This window comes from Pinus tabuliformis, chromosome 9 (assembly GCF_031772625.1).
Source record: "Pinus tabuliformis cultivar Carrire ecotype Pingquan chromosome 9, CPIR1, whole genome shotgun sequence".
Classification (NCBI taxonomy): Eukaryota; Viridiplantae; Streptophyta; class Pinopsida; order Pinales; family Pinaceae; genus Pinus; species Pinus tabuliformis.
In genome coordinates this window covers 1,499,296,034-1,499,314,311 of record NC_142307.1, presented here as the reverse complement: position 1 = coordinate 1,499,314,311, position 18,278 = coordinate 1,499,296,034, and positions in this window count along the sequence as shown.

Here is an 18,278-nt window from a genome sequence, read left to right as displayed (position 1 = left end):
CCAACAATGCACAAGAACCATTGGATCAGTCAGGAATAATATTAATGAGAGATGAGTGGCGGAGATCTTATCGCAGGAGATTACGTGAATAGATGGATGGAACACATCAAGTCACATGTCGGCAAAAGGGGGAAACATGGGGAATGATGGAGCGATCTTCGTAGGTGGTAAGAAGTTTCTCGCACGCCCTCAAAGTTGTAAGCTATATTTCTAAATTTCACACGATCAACCTAAGTGAGTGACACGTAGCACGGGAAAACCACTTTTCTCACATGCTCTCGGTCGGATATCAGTCGTGCCAGAATTCACATGAGACTACGTGATAGCGATTGTATCATGCGAGAATGATCAACGATGGAGATTAGCTCAGCTAGTTGGTGAGCGGGTGACACAATAGCCATTGGATCAAGTGAAATAGATCGACAGTGGAGATGTGGAGCGCCTAAAGTCAAACCTTGAAATGAATATAGGTGGTAAGCAGTATCTCGCACGCCCTAAGAGTTGCAAGTGGAATTATGAAATTTTACGTGATTAGCCTCAGTGAGTAACATGTAGCACGGGAAAACAACTTTTCTTGCGTGCTCTCGGTCGGGTATCGGTCGTGCAATAATTCACGCGAGATTGCGCAATAGCCATTGGATCATGCAGGATTGATTAACAATGGAGATTGACTAAGCTAGTTGGCGAGCAGGTGATGTGATAGCCATTGGATCAAGCAAAACAGATCGACGGTGGAGATTTGGAGTGCCTAAAGTCAAACATTAAAATGAATATGTGACACGTGGTAAATGGCGATTGGTTAGGCTTGTTATGGATCAGATGGTAAGGAGATCTATGGGTATAATCTAATGAAGACATGATTTATTGGCTTCTGCAGATATTATGCATGAAGAAAGTGCTGAAGGAAATGAGAATATGAGTGAGATATTATTACACAAAGATAACGATGAATGGAACCAAGTACTGAATCAAGATGACGAACTCAAAATCTCATGTGAGAATTACAAATCTATGTTTTTGGGGTTGCTGAATGGTCTCTTGCTCAAGTCACGGTCCCAAAGGGAGGAGGTGAGGCCAAGACACCCGCTGACAACCTTATGGGGATCTTTTTCTCCTTGCTAACCTTCTAATTGAAAGAAGGTGCAAATGGGAGCAAGCTAAAACATAACCAGTCTACACTACACTGTTGTAATGGAAATGTATCTACTTAAGCAAATGGACGATTAAACCATGAATCTATGCGCTACACTGTTGTAAACGAAATGAAGCTACTTAAGCAAATGAACGATTAAACCATGAATTTATGCTAGCATACATGTAGAATAAAGAGGAGCCTTAGCTACTAGGGTTAGGCCCTAACCCAAGAGCTTCATCCCTCTGAGTCAACTCAATGTTGGCTTGAAACAGAACTCATTATTATTATCAAAAGAATGGGTTACATCAAAAACTGTCACAAGTCTTGCAGCTCCAAAATAAAGTAGAGTTTTACAATCAAAAGTCTGAATCCTACTAAGGTCCTAGGCCTCCCTACTTATACGTATGAAGTCTCCAATGAATTCCTTACAATTAGGGAGGCTCGACTGCCAAACACGAGATAAATTGGTGCTTTGACTTTCACTTGCTCGGCTGCCTTCTAGTCCTCATATTTGGTTGTTTCCACTCCGAGCTGATGGATGTATATTCAAATGGAGGGATAGTAAATGAGGAGGATTTACCTCCTATAATTCCTCTCCCTTGTCCCATTCGAGTTTTGACCAAGGTCTTTGCCAAATTTATTGCTTTTAGCCTTTAATCCTGCATTAAATGCACATTAGACTTCAAAGCACAATATCCAACGCTAACTCATCTCATAAACAAAACATAATCAAAAGTATGCAATAAGTTGTGAGAATAGTTGGTTTGACTAAGCTAGGAGGTGAATTAAGGCCCATATAATTACATAATGATGAGGCTCATCACAAGCATCTAGGTAGCGTTATTATTTATGGGTGCAATAGTTTTGTGGTTCCTGAAAGTGGAGTTGAAAACATAGTGGTCTTTGAAGAAAAGACCATGTTGTCGCATAAAATACTTGGACATATTGGAGAGAAAGGCCTTCAAATATTGCATGGTAATGGTATGGTAGAAGGTATGTCTAATTTCTCTCTAGATTTATATTTATGTCAACATTGTGCATATGTGAAGCAAAATCGGGTGAGTTTACCCTATGGTGGCAAGAGGGAAAAATGGGTATTGGAGCTTGTGCACAGTGATCTGTTTGGACCTGTGTCAGTTCCATCATTAGGAAAGTGTGTGTACTATGTATCATTTGTAGATGAGTTATCAAGGAATACATGGATATATTTCCTTAGGAAGAAATTTAAAGTCTTTAATAGGTTTAAAGAATTTAAGGCCCTGGTGGAAAATTAGACAAAAAGGAAGATTAAGGAGTTAAGGACAGATAATGGTGGAGAGTTCTATAAGAAGGAATTTGAAGAAATCTATAAGAAGTGTTGTATAACACAATAGAATGCTACCCCATACACACCTCAATAAAATGGTGTTGCAGAAAGAATGAACATGAAATTCATGGAAAACGCAAGAAGTATGCTCAGTGGTGTCAGATTGGGAGACGAATTCTTTGCAGACGTAGTGGATGCTACATGTTAATTTCTTAATAAATCACCTTCATCAACATTGGAGGATAAGACTCCACATGAGGTATGGATTGGTAAGACACCCTCTCTCTCACATCTCAGAGTATTCAGTTATGATGCATATGTACATGTTCCAAAGGACAAAAGAACCAAGTTAGATAGTAAATATGAAAGGGGCATCTTTATTGGGTATAAGGATAGTTTAAAAGGTTATAATCTTTGCAACCAAGAAACAAGGAAGGTTGCATATAATTGATATGTGGTGTTTAGAGAGGTGAAATATGTTATTAAAAATGATGTCTTACCAAAGGAACCTGAAATGATAGAGTTTGAATTGAAGGAGGAAGAATCATACTCTACAATAGAACATGAATCAAAAAAGGAAGAGCCACAAACTCTACTTTTGAGAAGATCAGTTTGAGAGACAAGGTTACTAGAGAGGTATAGTCCATCTTCTTTCTCTTACAAAAATTATTTATATATTACTGATGATGATCCTAGAACTGTTTGGGATGCAACGGATTCAAAGGATGGAAAACTTTGAAAAGAGGCCATGGTTGAAGAAATGGAACCTTTAGATAGAAATGAGGCTTGGGATCTATTAGAGTTGTTGGGTAGAAGGAAAGATACTGGTAGGAAACAGGTGTTTAAGAAGAAGATGAATGCAGAAGGCAAGGTGGAGAAATAAATAGTTCGATTGGTAGAAAAAGGTTATTTCCAAGTATGATGAATTGATTTCGCTGATATCTTTTCTCGTATTGCCAATTTAACTTCTATCAGATTACTTTTATCTGTTGCTATTACTTTTGATTTTGAAGTAGAATAGATGGATGTGAAGGAAACATTTATTCATGAGGATCTGGAAGAAGAGATATACATGAAGCAACTTGAATGCTTTGCATTGAGGTGTAAGAAAGAATCAGTATGTAGGTTAAAAAACTCTTTATATGAGTTAAAACAGTAACCAAGGATGTTGTATCATAATTTTATACATATATATGGGAACTTGGCTTCAATAGGAGCAAAGTGTATCACTATCCACATTTTAAATTAATTGGTGATCATGTTATTTATTTGGTCTTGTATATGGATGATATGTTGCTGATTTGAAATGAAAAAGAAATTATCCAGGATTTGAACACCCAATTGTCCGCTAAATTTGACATGAAGAATCTTGATCCTCCAAACTATATTTTGGGCATAGAAATTAAGCAAGATCGGGTAAATAGGAAGCTCTAGCTAAACCAGAGGAAGTATGTCAAGACAATGTTGCATAGGTTTAATATGAAGGATATTAAACCGATGAAGATTCCTATTCCTGTAGGTTTAAAGTTATATGTTGAAATATGTCCCAAGACACAAGAAGAGGAAGAGGAATGTCCCATGTTCAATATGAAATTTCAATTTGTAGTTTGATGTATGCAATGGTTTGTACCAGACCATACATTGCACATGCAATGGGAGTATTAAGAAATTTTATGTCAAAACCAGGGAAGGAGCATTAGATAATAGTGAAGCAAGTTTTTAGGTATTTGCGTGGCACTAGTGATTATGGTTTGTGCTACCAAAGAAGACTAGCACTAGACAAATTTTTGGAGTTTCATGGCTTTTTTGATCTAGACCAGGCTATGTTATCACCTAGATTTACCTCAGGCTGAAGGGAGGAAACTTCTAGGGTAACCACAAACCAAGATTAGCCTTATAGCTAGCCCTACAAGGTCGGGAGAGGGCTCTCTCCTTTAGAATCTTAGTCGAGATGACTGGATCAGGTACGGATTATAGGCTAGGTATAGTAGCACAGTAGTTTGATTGGTTTTGTTGATGTTTTGCTGGATCAGATGGAGCTGGGCAGTTTAGGTCTAGGAAATTAGGTCAGAAATGCAGGGTGCTTTATGGGGCAAGGTAGGCATAGACTTTAGCACTTTAGGCTTAATGGTGTGAGGTGTTTAATACTGATAAGGAGCTGATGAGGGCATGTGACAATCACGGATCCTTCTCAAACAGTATAAAACATGAAATATTGAATGATTTCCCAAGGCAAAGCACTGATACAATGTATTCTGCCTATGAAACTTGATAATATTGAACAAGAAGCAATGAAATGGATGATGGCATACATAAAACATGTAAAAGAATGATTACAAAAGAAGAAACTATTCTAAAATTCCATACCACAGGGATCCCATAAAAATAGCAGCAAATCCTATTAAATATCCTTCCCAAACTGCTTACAATGATGTACAATCAAGCTCTGAGCATCCAAGTGAGTCCAACCTTTACAAATGACTAAGAAAACACATGGTATAGGCATCAAAATAGCTCATCCTAGCCTCAGGGGTCGAATTCATGAAAATAGGAGCTGTTTCAACAAACGTTAAACAAGGAACTGGAATCTAGGCCACCAAACAACTTGCCTCTAAAAGAGGGGAAACTGATTCATCACCCTCAAAACAACCTTTAATCTAATGAATCTACCCTATATCATTATTTACCTACAATAATTACATTCCAAATCATCATTTACAACATTAGATCATCCACAATGAGAGAGAATCCATGATCATAGTCGAAATCTAGGAAAATTGGCCTTCTGAGTAAAATTTGTCCTACGCGCAGCGCCATTGGCTCAACACATAACGCCACTTTCAGGCTAGTTTTAGAGGCCTTTCTATCATCCCAATTGGGCCATGATAGCTCATTAGAAAGGTCTTCAAGTCTACTTTCTAGAAAACCTATAATTTCTGCATTTGGAGCTCATTTGACCCCTCAAAGCGTGATTCTCCCAAGGTTGCTTCTGTGTGTCCAAAAAGTGGCAGAAATGTCATTTTTAGGGTGTTTTTGGACCCTTTGGTGGACTAGTTTTGCTCCAAAAACTTTGAAACTTGCTAGGGTGGATGTCCTCATCACTCCGAATCCAAAAATCCAAACCATTTCTCCGTTGGGTGCCCCTAGGAAAAGCACAACGTGCTTCTGGGCAATTTTTCTATGTATTAAAATTCAAAATTTGCCCAAAATTTATGTGAAGCACCACCATCATGTGCTCTGATGAGCCAAGGAAGCCTTAACCAAAATTCTAAGTCTATCCTCCTCTTTCTTACCCTTCAAGGCCCGCCTTAACCTAGCTTTCATTTTCTTAATCCTCATGTTGCAAATCCTATTGCGAGTCCTGTAATGATAAGCCATGTGTCTGATCATCTCATTGTCTCTGTTGGCCTTCTGTAGTAACTTCTCAAGGTGTACATTGACTCTGTCAAGTCGTGTCTCCATATCATCTTGAATCTCCCGCTCAATAGGATTCGAAGTGACATGAGCCTCTTTGTCACTTTGTCGTTTTGCCTTAAGCATTTCCAGCTCGATGAGGACTTGTTTATCACTCAATTTCTTATTTTCTTGTTTCAATTAGGTGATGAAAAATTTAGCGCTTGCCAGATTTTCCATCAGCGTTTGGATGTGTGCATCCTTCTCCATCATAAGCATGTTTTGAAATGTAGCCTCATCTTTGTTTTCTAAATCAATAATCTCCACTCCATGATGAGTATAATGTTGCTCTGACTTATCATCCTCTGCTAGCTCAAAGTCTCTTTCCTCCTCATTATCAAGGTCTTCCTGATCCATGTTGGCAAGATTAAAGTGTATGGAACTGAGGAATGAGGGAATGGGGAAAATAGGCTTACAACTAGGAAATGAATGGAAGTGAGGAATGAGGTTCTGTGTCTTGAGCTCTTGGGGAGAAAATGCGAAAGAGAATGGGAAAAAGGGAAAAGGGATAGGGTGATTTTATGACTTAGGGTTAGGTTTTAAGAGGAGTAGGAAGGAGCTAGGTTTTAGGTAGAATTAGGGATAAATTAGGGTTTCGAGGTTACATGAACAATGATGTTTATAAACCAAATTTAGCAACCCAAAACCAAGGCTAAGAACATTTACTTACTTGCAATCATGAAGAGCCAAGAAAATTTGATGTTTGCTGGAAGATTTGGAGGTTTTCGGTCACTTATGGGAAAATCACAGCGCCTTTGCTTAGAAGTGTAGTGCCACCCTCTACATGCAGTGCTAGTGTAAAAATACACTAGAAAATTTTGCCAGACGCACAGTGTCACTCCTTGAACACCTAGTTCCACTTCAAGCTCACTTCTGACTGCCTTTCCTATGTCCAAATTGGGCACAAGATAGCTCATTGGAAATATTTTCGAGTCTACCTTCCAGAACTTCTTGAATTTTTCTATTTGGAGCTCATTTGCCCTGTCAAATGTCAAATCTCCCAAGACTGGTCAAAATGTGCAGAATGAGGTTGCCAAAATGCAAAATGCTATTTCAATCAATGTTTGGAGGTCTTCCTCAACTCCCAATTGAGCTCATGATAGCTCATTGGAAATCTATTTCTATCTAGTTATCGTTTGACTCATCAAGCAAGTCATTTGGTCATCCCAACTAGGAGAAATCTTGATTTTCCCAAGGTCACTCCAGAAGTGCATTAACTCTCCTGAGGCAAATGATGTTTTGAACATTTCTCCCAAACCATGAGACCTGTGTAAAAACTGAAGGAGGTTTTTCTTCTTGGGTTAATTATGGACAAAAACTCTCTCACTTTTGTCAAATTAATCTTCTATTTCTCAGAAACATCATTTGAATAAAACCTATCCCGATATGTGGAATAGGGGATTTGTAGAAATGAAGGGAAATGAAGGGGATGAGGGGCTTCTAAATTCTTGAGAAAATTTTGGGAAGTAGGGAGGGATGTTAGGAAGTAGGAGAAAGTGGAATTTCAAAGAGTGAGTGAGGGGAAGGGGTCCAAAAAGGCAAAACACAGGCCTAACCTAGAAAAGTGTTAAATTGCAGGAATAGGCTACAGTTTGTGTGAAAACGATGAATTTCACGGATATCAGCGATGGGAAGTGTTTCATAATCTATAATAAGGATAGGGGAATGTGTATCAGCATTAGGGTACAATTTTTGTTGATGATTTGACCATTCAAGAAAAAATACCTTCAAAACCCTAGGAGAGGGAAATGAGCCTTACCTAAGCACAACTGAAGCACAAACAAGGTGTAAAATGACCCATTGGAACATGACATAATGATGAAAACTATTTGAATGATGGTACACTTAGCCAAATGGTGACATGGACCAATACTTGGAAAAATTTGGAAGGAGTGAAAAAAATCCTAGACCTAATACCTAGTGACCAAATTTTACTTGAAGACTCACTGAAATGACAAAATTTGACTTTGACACCCTAAGACCACTTTGTAAGAGCATGTTTGATCACTGGTGGAAGGCTTCAAAGATTGACACTAACATTGGCTCCATTGGGGATGGTAGCTCCTTGGAGGTGCCAAGAACATCGTAGACCAAGTAGCCTTATCCATTGGGCATGGAGTAAAAAAAACTCAATCTGAAATACATGACTGAATATTGATGACTCAAAGACACAAACTGACTTTTACTCAACTAAAAACTAACTTGATACTAAAACACAACTGACAAACTGGAAAAGATGCTCAAAATGGAGCTTATTCAATGAAACCTACTCTAATTGTTCCATTCATCACCTATCAAGTGAAATGAAACAACCAATGCAACCAAGTAAGCATTCTAGCTCTTGTTTGAATTCTCTGCAAGTGCTTGTTTATGAGAAAGAAGAGAGAACTACTGACAGGCAACTCCCATGAAAACTTGTAAATAGATCAAAATTTTCCTAGATTGAATAATATGGATTCTCTATCAAACTCCAAAAATACTGCACGAGCATCTTGAAATTCATGTGCACTAGGACTTAGCTCATCCAATGGATTACTTTTCTTCTCCTGATACCATGAATGAAAACTTTCATCTAAGCTTTACGACGAGACTCCTAAAAATAACAAAGAAACCAACTATCGGATCAAGTTTGTATCAATAATTTTTCCAAGCTCACAGTTAGCTAATGGAGAAGGACTTTGACTACAGACATCATCCAACACATCAACTATTGGATTGTGAAAAGCTTGAAAAGATTGTTGCAACCCATTTTCTATTGTTTCCAATGAGATTGCATGATTTTCTACAGGCTGCTCATTTGAAGATATACTATGCAAAATTCCCTTCAAAAACTGAAATGATTCAAAACATAATGGTATGGAATCATCTTGCATCATTTGATCATATGTTCCAGCTTCCAAGTCTTCATCTGCAACCTGACATTCAATGGCATTCGGTGGCTGCAAATCTAGATATGAGAAGTCTTGAACAAGGATTTCATTGCCCTCTAGATGGTCCAGATCAAAACTTATCGACGATTGATTTTTGATTGCACGAAAGTTGTCTCTGATGAACTGAAATGAAGTAAAATAAAAAGGAAAAGATCTTTCACTTACTTCAAAACTTTATGCACTTTCCTCCTCACTTCCATAGCTGATATGCAATGGCTGATCACTGTATTCGAGCTGCTGAAACTGAACTTCCTCCTTCCACAAACCAGCTGTTGATTTGTCTGCAAGATTAGCTTTTGTTTGGAGAACATAATCATCGTCATACTGATCAAACTTAGGGAAGTCATCAGCATAAATCACATCATCAAGCATACATGTGATATCAAAAGATCTCTCTTCTCCAAGATGATCTATAAAACAATCATTATCAAGTCTATGACAACTGGGATAAGAAAGAAAATGTTTTGGATCAGCAATTTGTTTCTCTTCAATCAGCGAGCCATGGTCTTGAACATCATACTCTTTCCTTGTGGTGATTTTTTTCACCATTTCTTCCACTGCACTTACCAAAATGTTGAGCTTTACCTCTAAAGATGTCGATTCCTTTGGATCTATGCTCCTCATCTTTTCTTCCTTCAACTTTGCCCTTCTAATCAGTAGATTAACCTCTACATCTACTGCACTGTTTTGCATCTCTTCAAGTGTTGCAAGGTTCCTTTCACTCAGCTGAAACTCCATTTCTGGATCAAAAGATTTTGGGTAGTGTAAGAGAGCAGATCTAGGAGGAGGCCTTATATTAGCATGCATCGAAAAATAGACTTGGTTAAACCTGGTACAGAATTGTTGTACTGTCTCCCTTGCAAGTCTTTTCAGTTGGTTATACTCTTCTAGAATCAAGAAAGGGTTTTGTCTAACCACCCACTTGTTGAGGAAAACTTTGACGAACTACTGGAAATCTGAGATGCTCGCATCAGGCAGGGTTTTGAACCAACTCTTGACTTTGCCTTGCTAAGAAAGAGAAAAAATCTTAATATTAACATCCTCTTCATCAACTTCAAAAAGGTCAAGAAAAGACTCAAAATTCAGTACATGTCTCTCAACGGTGATGTTGTCACATTCACCATCAAATCTTGGTAGATATAGGTAATGATTTTTAAGGAAAGCATGGGATATAGGAGGTAAAATTAGAGGCTTGTATCTATCTGGAATTTTACAAGGTATACGAGTATATACAAAAGCTGTAGAATTAGTCTTGGTCTCTTTAGGCTCATCAGTTTGAAGACAGTCATCTTAATATTTGGAAGAAGGGTCTTGATCAAGATCAAAGGCATGTGAATATTTTGTATTCACAATCTTCAAAGGAAAAGGATCAAATGCAGGTCTAGGATTTTTTCTCAAATACAGTATACTTCTTAAAGCCTTCTTGAGATTCTCGGGAAAAGAGAAGAAATAATTTATAACGAAGAACATAATGTCTTGGATGAAATTCCAACTTGAATACCTAATCTTTCCATATTGTTCTTTGATGTTTTTGATGGTCAGGTTCATCCTCCAGTGGAGTCCTTGGATCTTATCTCGAAACTGATTTGGAGTCACCAGGTGAATGATTTCAACCTTCTTGTGTCTGATTATTGTCCACCATCAACAATTAGATCTAAACTTGATAGATTTTGCTGAGGAACATAAAACTACATTCCCCAGTATGGTCACCACTATGTTATCACCTACATTTACCTCAGGCTGAAGGGAGACAACTTCCAGGGTAACCACAAACCAAGCTTAGCCTTGTAGCTAGCCCTACAAGGCCATGAGAGGGTTCTATCCTTTAGAATTTTAGTTGAGATGACTGGATTAGGTAAGGATTTTAGGCTAGGTATAGTAGGATGGGAGTTTTAGTGGTTTTTTGATGTTTCGCTGGATCAAATGGAGTTGGGCAGTTAGGTCTAGAAAATTAGGTCAGAAATGCAGGGTGTTCTATGAGGCAAGGTAGGCATAGACTTTAGCACTTTGGGCTTAATGGTGTGAGGTGTTTAAGACTGATGAGGAGCTGAGGAGCGCATGTGACAATCATGGATCCTTCTCAAACAGTAGAAAACATGAAATATTAAATGATTTCCCAAGGCAGAGCACTGATACAATGGATTTTGACTATCAAACTTGATAACATTAAATAAGAAGCAATGAAATGGATGATGGAATACATAAAACATGTAAACAAATGATTACAAAAGAAGAAACTGTGCTAAAACTCCATACCATAGGGATCCCATAAAAATAGCTGCAAATCCTATTAATCTCATTGCCAAAATTCTTACAATGATGTACAATCAAGCTCTAAGCATCCAAGTGAGTCCAACATTTACAAGTGACTAAGAAAACACATGCTATAGGCATCAAAACAACTCATCCTAGCCTCAGGGGTTGAATTCATGAAAAGAGGAGTTGTTTCAACAAACTCTAAACAAGGAACTGGAATCTAGGCCACCAAACAACTTGCCTCTAAAAGAGGGGAAATTGATTCATTGCCCTGAAAACAACCTTTAATCTAATGAATCTACCCTCTATATCTATTTATCTACCATAATTACATGCCAAATAATCATTTACAATAGTATATCATCCACCATGAGAGAGAATCCATGATCATAGTCGAAATCTAGGAAAATTGGCCTTCTGAGTAAAATTTGTCCTATGCGCAGCTCCATTGGCTCAATGCATAACACCACTTTCAGGCCACTTTTGGAGGCTTTACCATCATCCAAATTGGGCCCATGATAGCTCATTGGAAAGGTCTTCAAGTCTAATGTCTAGAACACGTAGAATGTCTACATTTTGAGCTCATTTGACCCCTCAAATCGTGATTCTCCCAAGGATGCTTCTGTGTGTCAAAAAAGTGGCAGAAAGGTCATTTTTAGGGTGTTTTTGGACCCTTTCGTGGACTAGTTCTGCTCCAAAAACTTTGAAACTTTCTAGGGTGCATGTCCTCATTGCTCTAAATCCAAAAATCCAAACCATTTCTCCATTGGGTGCCGCTAGGAAAAGCACAATGTGCTTCTGGGAAGTTTTTCTGTGTATTAAAATTCAAAATTTGCAAATGATAAAATTTGCCCAAAACTTGCCCAAAATTTGTGTGAAGCACCACCATCATGTGATATGATGAGCCAAGGAATCCTCAAACAACATTCTAAGTCTATCCTCCTCTTTCTTACCCTTCAAGGCCCGCCTTAACCTAACTTTCATTTTCTTGATCCTCATGTTGCAAATCCTGTTGCGGGTCCTGTAATGATAAGCCATGTGTCTGATCATCTGATTGTCTCTGTTGGCCTTCTGTAGTAGCTTCTCAAGGTGTACATTGACTCTCTCAAGCCAAGTCTCCCTATCATCTTCAATCTCCCGCTCAATACGAGTCAAAGTTACATGAGCCTCTTTGTCACTTTGTCATTTTGCTTTGAGCATTTCCAGCTCCATGAAGACTTGTTTATCACTCAATTGCTTATTTTCTTCTTTCAAGCAGGTGATGAAAAATTTAGCCCTTGCTAGATTTTCCATCAAAATTTGGATGTGTGCATCCTTTTCCATCATAAGCATGTTTTGGACTGTAGCCTCATCTTGGTTTTCTAAATCAATAATCTCCACTCCATGATGAGTATAATGCTACTCCATCTTATCATCCTCTGCTAGCTCAAAGTTTCTTTTCTCCTCATTATCAAGGTCTTCCTAATCCATCTTGCAAGATTAAAGTGTATGGAACTGAGGAATGAGGGAATGGGGAAAATAGGCTTACAACTAAGAAATGAATGCAAGTGAGGAATGGGGTTCTGTGCCTTGAGCTCTTGGGGAGAAAATGTGAAAGAGAATGGGAAAAAGGGAAAAGGGATAGGGTGATTTTATGACTTAGGGCTGGGTTTTAAGAGGAGTAGGAAGGAGCTAGGGTTTAGGTAGAATTAGGGAGAAATTAGGGTTTCAAGGTTACATGACCAATGATGTTTATAAACCAAATTTAGCAACCCAAAACCAAGGCTAAGAACATGTACTTACTTGCAATCATGAAGAGCCAAGAAAATTTGATGTCTACTGGAAGATTTGGAGGTTTTTGGTCACTTCTGGGAAAAGCGTAGTGCCTTCTTTCAAAAGCACAACACCACCCTCTATGCGCAGCGCCTGTGTAAAAATACTTTAGGAAATTTTTCCAGACACACAGTGCCTAGCTCTATGCGCAGTGCCACTCCCTGAACACATAGGGCCACTTCAAGCTCACTTTTTACTACCCTTTAGATGTCAAAATTGGGTCTAGGATAGCTTGTTGGAAAGGCTATTGAGTCTACCTTCCAAAAATTCTTGAATGTATCAATTTGGAGCTCATTTGCCTTGTCAAAAGTCCAATATCCCAAGACTGGTCAAAATGTGCAGAATGAGGTTGCGAAAATGCAGAGTGTTGTTTCAATCAATTTTTGGAGGTCTTCCTCAACTCCAAATTGAGCTCATGATAGTTCATTGGAAATATATTTCTACCTATTTGTCATTTGACTCATCAAGCAAGTCATTTGGTCATCCAGCTAGGAGAAATCTTGATTTTCCCAAGGTCACTCTAGAAGTGCATTAACTCTCCTGAGGAAAATCATGTTTTGAAAATTTCTCCCAAACCATGAGATCTATGTAAAAAATGAAGGAGGTGTTTCGTTTTGGGTCAATGATGGACAAAAACCTCTCTCACTTTTGTCAAATCCATCTTCTATTTCTCAGAAACATCATCTGAATAAAACCTATCCTGATATGTGGAACAAGGGACTTGTAGAAATGAAGGGAAATGAAGGGGATGAGGGGCTTCTAAATTCTTGAGAAAATTTTGGGAGATAGGGAGGGATGTGAGGAAGCAGGGGAAACTAGAATTTCAAATATTGAGTGAGGGGAAGGTGTCCAAAAGGGAAAAACATAGGCCTAACCTAGAAAAATGCCAAATTGTAGGAATAGGCTAAGGTTTGTGGGAAAATGATGAATTTGAGGGATATCAGATATGGAAAGTGTTTAAGAATGTATATTAAGGATAGGGGAAGATGTATCAACATCAGGATACAAGTTTTGTTGATGATTTGACCATTCAAGAAAAAATACCTTCAAAACCCTAGGAGAGGGAAATGAGCCTTAGCTAAGCACAACTAAAGCACAAACAAGGTGTAAAATGACCCATAGGAACATGACATAATGATGAAAACTCTTTGAATGATGGTACACTCAGCCAAATGGTGACATGGACCAATACTTGGAAAACTTTGGAAGGACTGCAAACAATCTTATACCTAATACCTAGTGACCAAATTTTACTTGAAGGCTCACTGAAATGACAAAATTTGACTTTGACACCGTAATACCACTTTGTAAGAGCATGTATGATCGCTGGTGGAAGGTTGCAAAGACTGAAACTAACATGCTAGAGATCTAAATCAAAGAAGATATACAAAAGGGTATGTGTTTAAACAATTTGGAGGAGTAGTCAGTTGGATGAAGAAGAGAGTCTTTAGTGGCACTTTCAACTACAGGGTTGAATACATGGAAACCAATCATGCAAGAAAGGCAAAAATTTTATTTCAGAGATATTGTTTATGAATGGGGTTGGTACAACAAGTTATAAGGACAGATTTTGAGAGCAAAAGTGAAATTTTATTAGCAAAGAACACTTCCTATCATTCAAAGACAAAGAACATTGATGTTCATTATGACTTTATGAGGGATATGGTTGAAGACAAAAAGGTGTTGCTAGTAAAGGTTGAAATTTTGAAGAATTTTGTAGATACATTGATGAAGTCTATGAGCACTAAGAAGTTTGCTCGATGTAGAAAAACAATGGCCACTACAGCCTTGGATCAATGACTATGCACTCATACAGAACCCTATGTGGAAGGAAAACGACAACTAGGAGAGTGTTGGGTATGCATTATATTATTGCCATAGCTGGCCCCGTAATAAATGTTTTGAGGTCTAGGGCAGAACTCAAGAAAAAAAATGTAGGTGGTTTTGTTCTTGGTTTTCACCCATGGTTTTGGGCATGATTATTTTCTTCCCATGGTATTTTGTAGATTTAGTAAAGGGAAATACAGTTATGCTCTAATTCAGGGTTGGTGGCTTGTGGTTTATGAGTTCTTTGACATGTATATATATGTATTATAACATTGAAAGGAACATAATAAAAATTCAATATGGTATTCCTAATTTTGGGACCCAAGGGAAATTCTCTATGTATATTTGTTTTATGTTCTTGCCATTGTATATTTTTTCTATTTTAAGAATCCATTTGCAGGTAATTTCTTTGTAGGGTTAAAACCTACAACACTTCCCTTATTCAGCATAGGATACAATTGAATGAAAATGCTAATCCTTTTGTACAAAAAATAAAGAGGCTTATTCCAATCCTGTTACCAACAATAGAGAAAGGAATTAGAAAGCTATTGGATAGAGAGTTTAAAAATCCACTAAGATACTCTCAATAGGTAGTGAACCTGGTATTAGTTAGGAAGAAGAATGGTGACATCAAGCTCTATTTGGATTTCAGAAACATAAACCAATTTTCCTTGAAAGACAATAATTGGTTGCCCAATATGGACCATTTACTGTAAAAATTGATAAGATCCTCGATAATATGAATTATGGATGGTTTTTTAGGCTATAACCAAATAACAACGCACCAATATGAAAAATATATGACAACGTTCACAACACCATGGAGCATGTTCATGTATGGAAAATGCCTTTTGGATTGATTGATATGGAATTTATTGGTGAGAGTGATATTAAGTTCATAGTCATTTACCTAAATGATATAACGGTTCTCTCAAAATCAGATGAACAAAATCTAGAGCATCTGAGGCAAACCTTCTTGAAGTGTAGGAAATTTTACTTGTCATTAAATCGCATGAAGTGATTATTTTCTTTGCAAGCAGGAAAGTTGTTGGGACATATTGTTTCTAAGGAGGCTGTCAGAAATGATCCTGAAAGAGTAAAGGTTATATCAAAGATCAACCTACCTTGGAATAATAAATAAGTCCAATTATTCTTTGGAAAGATCAACTTTTTATGTAGGTTCATTCTAAAATTTGTAGAGCTATTAAAGAATATAACAAGCATGCTAAGAAAGAACAAAGATGTGATGTGGACTCCATAAGCACAAGAATCATTTGAACAAATGAAGAAATACATCACGGAAGCCACAGTCCTAGAAAGTTCAAGGGAGTTCAAGATCTTCTCTTTTGCATACAAACATACCATTGTTGTCGTTTTTCTACATAAAAATGAAGAAGGCTATGAGAAACCTATAGCATTTTTCATCCATGCCTTAAGAGATGCATAGCTAAAATAAATTATTCTATAAAAGCAAGCATATCCTATCATAAAATTATTTAAGGAATTTTGATAATATGTATCTCAATCCATTGTAGTAGCATACATTCCATCGATAGTAGTGATTGATATAATCGCACAACCTGATAGTGATGGTAGATCAGGCATATGGATAGAAAAAGTTGCAATATTATGACATGGAAATTAATCCCACAAAGCTTGTTAAGGGCCATCAGTTAGTTAAATTACTCAGAGATTCCAATCATGCCATTCTAGAAATGTTCACTAATGAATATATCTATAACATTTACCGAGAGGATAATCCACAAGCACCTCCTTGTTTGGAAAACAGGAATACAAATTATACTCTTCATCTTGGAAGAGAGAATCTAGAAGGACTTGTCATTCCAGTAGGAAGGAATTGACAGGAACCCTTCCCACAAGATGGAATGAATCCACAAGAAATATTCGTACAAAAATTGGATTGTCCACCTAAATGGCCTGAAGAAAAATTCAAGTCTTTGTTATTGAAATTAGTCAAGTACTAGATTTTGGACAAAATATTATATTGGAAATATCTTACATGCATCCACATTACTTGTGTCACTGAAGACCAAGGAAATAATATCATTTGAGAGTTCCATGATTCTTGTGCCTAGAAAATCAAGCATGCAAAGTCACAAACTACAAAATTTTTAGAGTAGGATAATGTTCCCCTTCCCTTTTAAAGACATAAATGTTGCTGTTAGGGCTTGCCTTGAATGTCAAATGTTTGTAGGAAAACAAAATCTTAGGTCTCTACCATTGAAACCAATCAAAGTGCACACTCCATTATAATAGCACGGATTGGATTTGATTGGAGAGATACATCCAAACTCAAGTAGGCAACACAAAGACATTCTCATCGCCACTAACTATTGCACCAAGTGGGCAGAAGGCATTTTTCTCACAAGACTAACAAGAAGGTTATCATATCCTTCTTGGAGGATAACATTATCTCCATATTTCTATGTCTTAGGAGGAAATCAAAGATAATGCTAAGGTATTCAAGTCTTTTAAAATAATGTCATTTTGTCAAGATTACAACATATAGTTGCTACATCACATAGCATACTATCTCTAGGGGAATGAATTGGTACAATAATAAACAAAATTACTTGATGATAATCATCAAGAGGATGTTGGAAAAAAAGATAAAAAGCGATGGGATGCAAATACCAAATATTCAGTATTGGAAAATAGAACCAGCACCAAAGGAGCTATCGATACCTAACACTATCAGTCGGTGTATGGCATGGAAGTCATTTTTCCTATGAATATTACTTTTCCATTAATGAAGAAGTTACAAGAAGAGGAATCATATTTTAGCCCCATGTAGAAGAAAATTTATCAAATGATAGAAGTCTAAGAAAAAAGGGAAGAGGCCCTGAGAAAAACAAAATCGTAATAGTAGAAGATGAAAGTTATATTTGATAACTGAGAAAATGAATGTGTCCTACAAGTTGTGGATTTAGCATTGAAATGAGAATCAATCAAAGATGGGAATGGAAAGAACAAAAAGTTTTACAATATATGCATTGACCCATTTTGAGTACAAGAGGTTCTAGATAATAGTACATATCATCTAGAAACACTTGGATATTTCCTAGGGAATCCTATCAATAGTAGGTTTCTGAAAATGTTTTTCACCTATATACCATATCTTCGTGTCAAAATAAAGACAGGCAAATAAAAAAAGTAAGAAAAAGAAAGAAAGATGGTGATGATTTTCTTCTGTTTTGAAGAAGTTTTCAGTTTTTCAATAAACTCTTAAGAAGGGATAGACACTTTTTGATTAAACTCCAGGAGCCCATGAAAGAAGGCACTAGAAATATAAGTTCCCAATAGAAAATATGATCTTGTTTTCCCGCATGGAGCTCATGTTGGTATCAAAAATATAACACCCCTTGCAAAAACTAGCCCAACGACACAAGGTTCAGATCTCAAGTTTATCACAATGAAAAATGGGAAGGAGAGCTTGAGATAACTAGGTGGGCTTCATAATCAGTGAAGCACCGACACTAATTTTTGGCACCATCGACATACCGTATCACTGACACAGAGACATAGACACACCATGCCA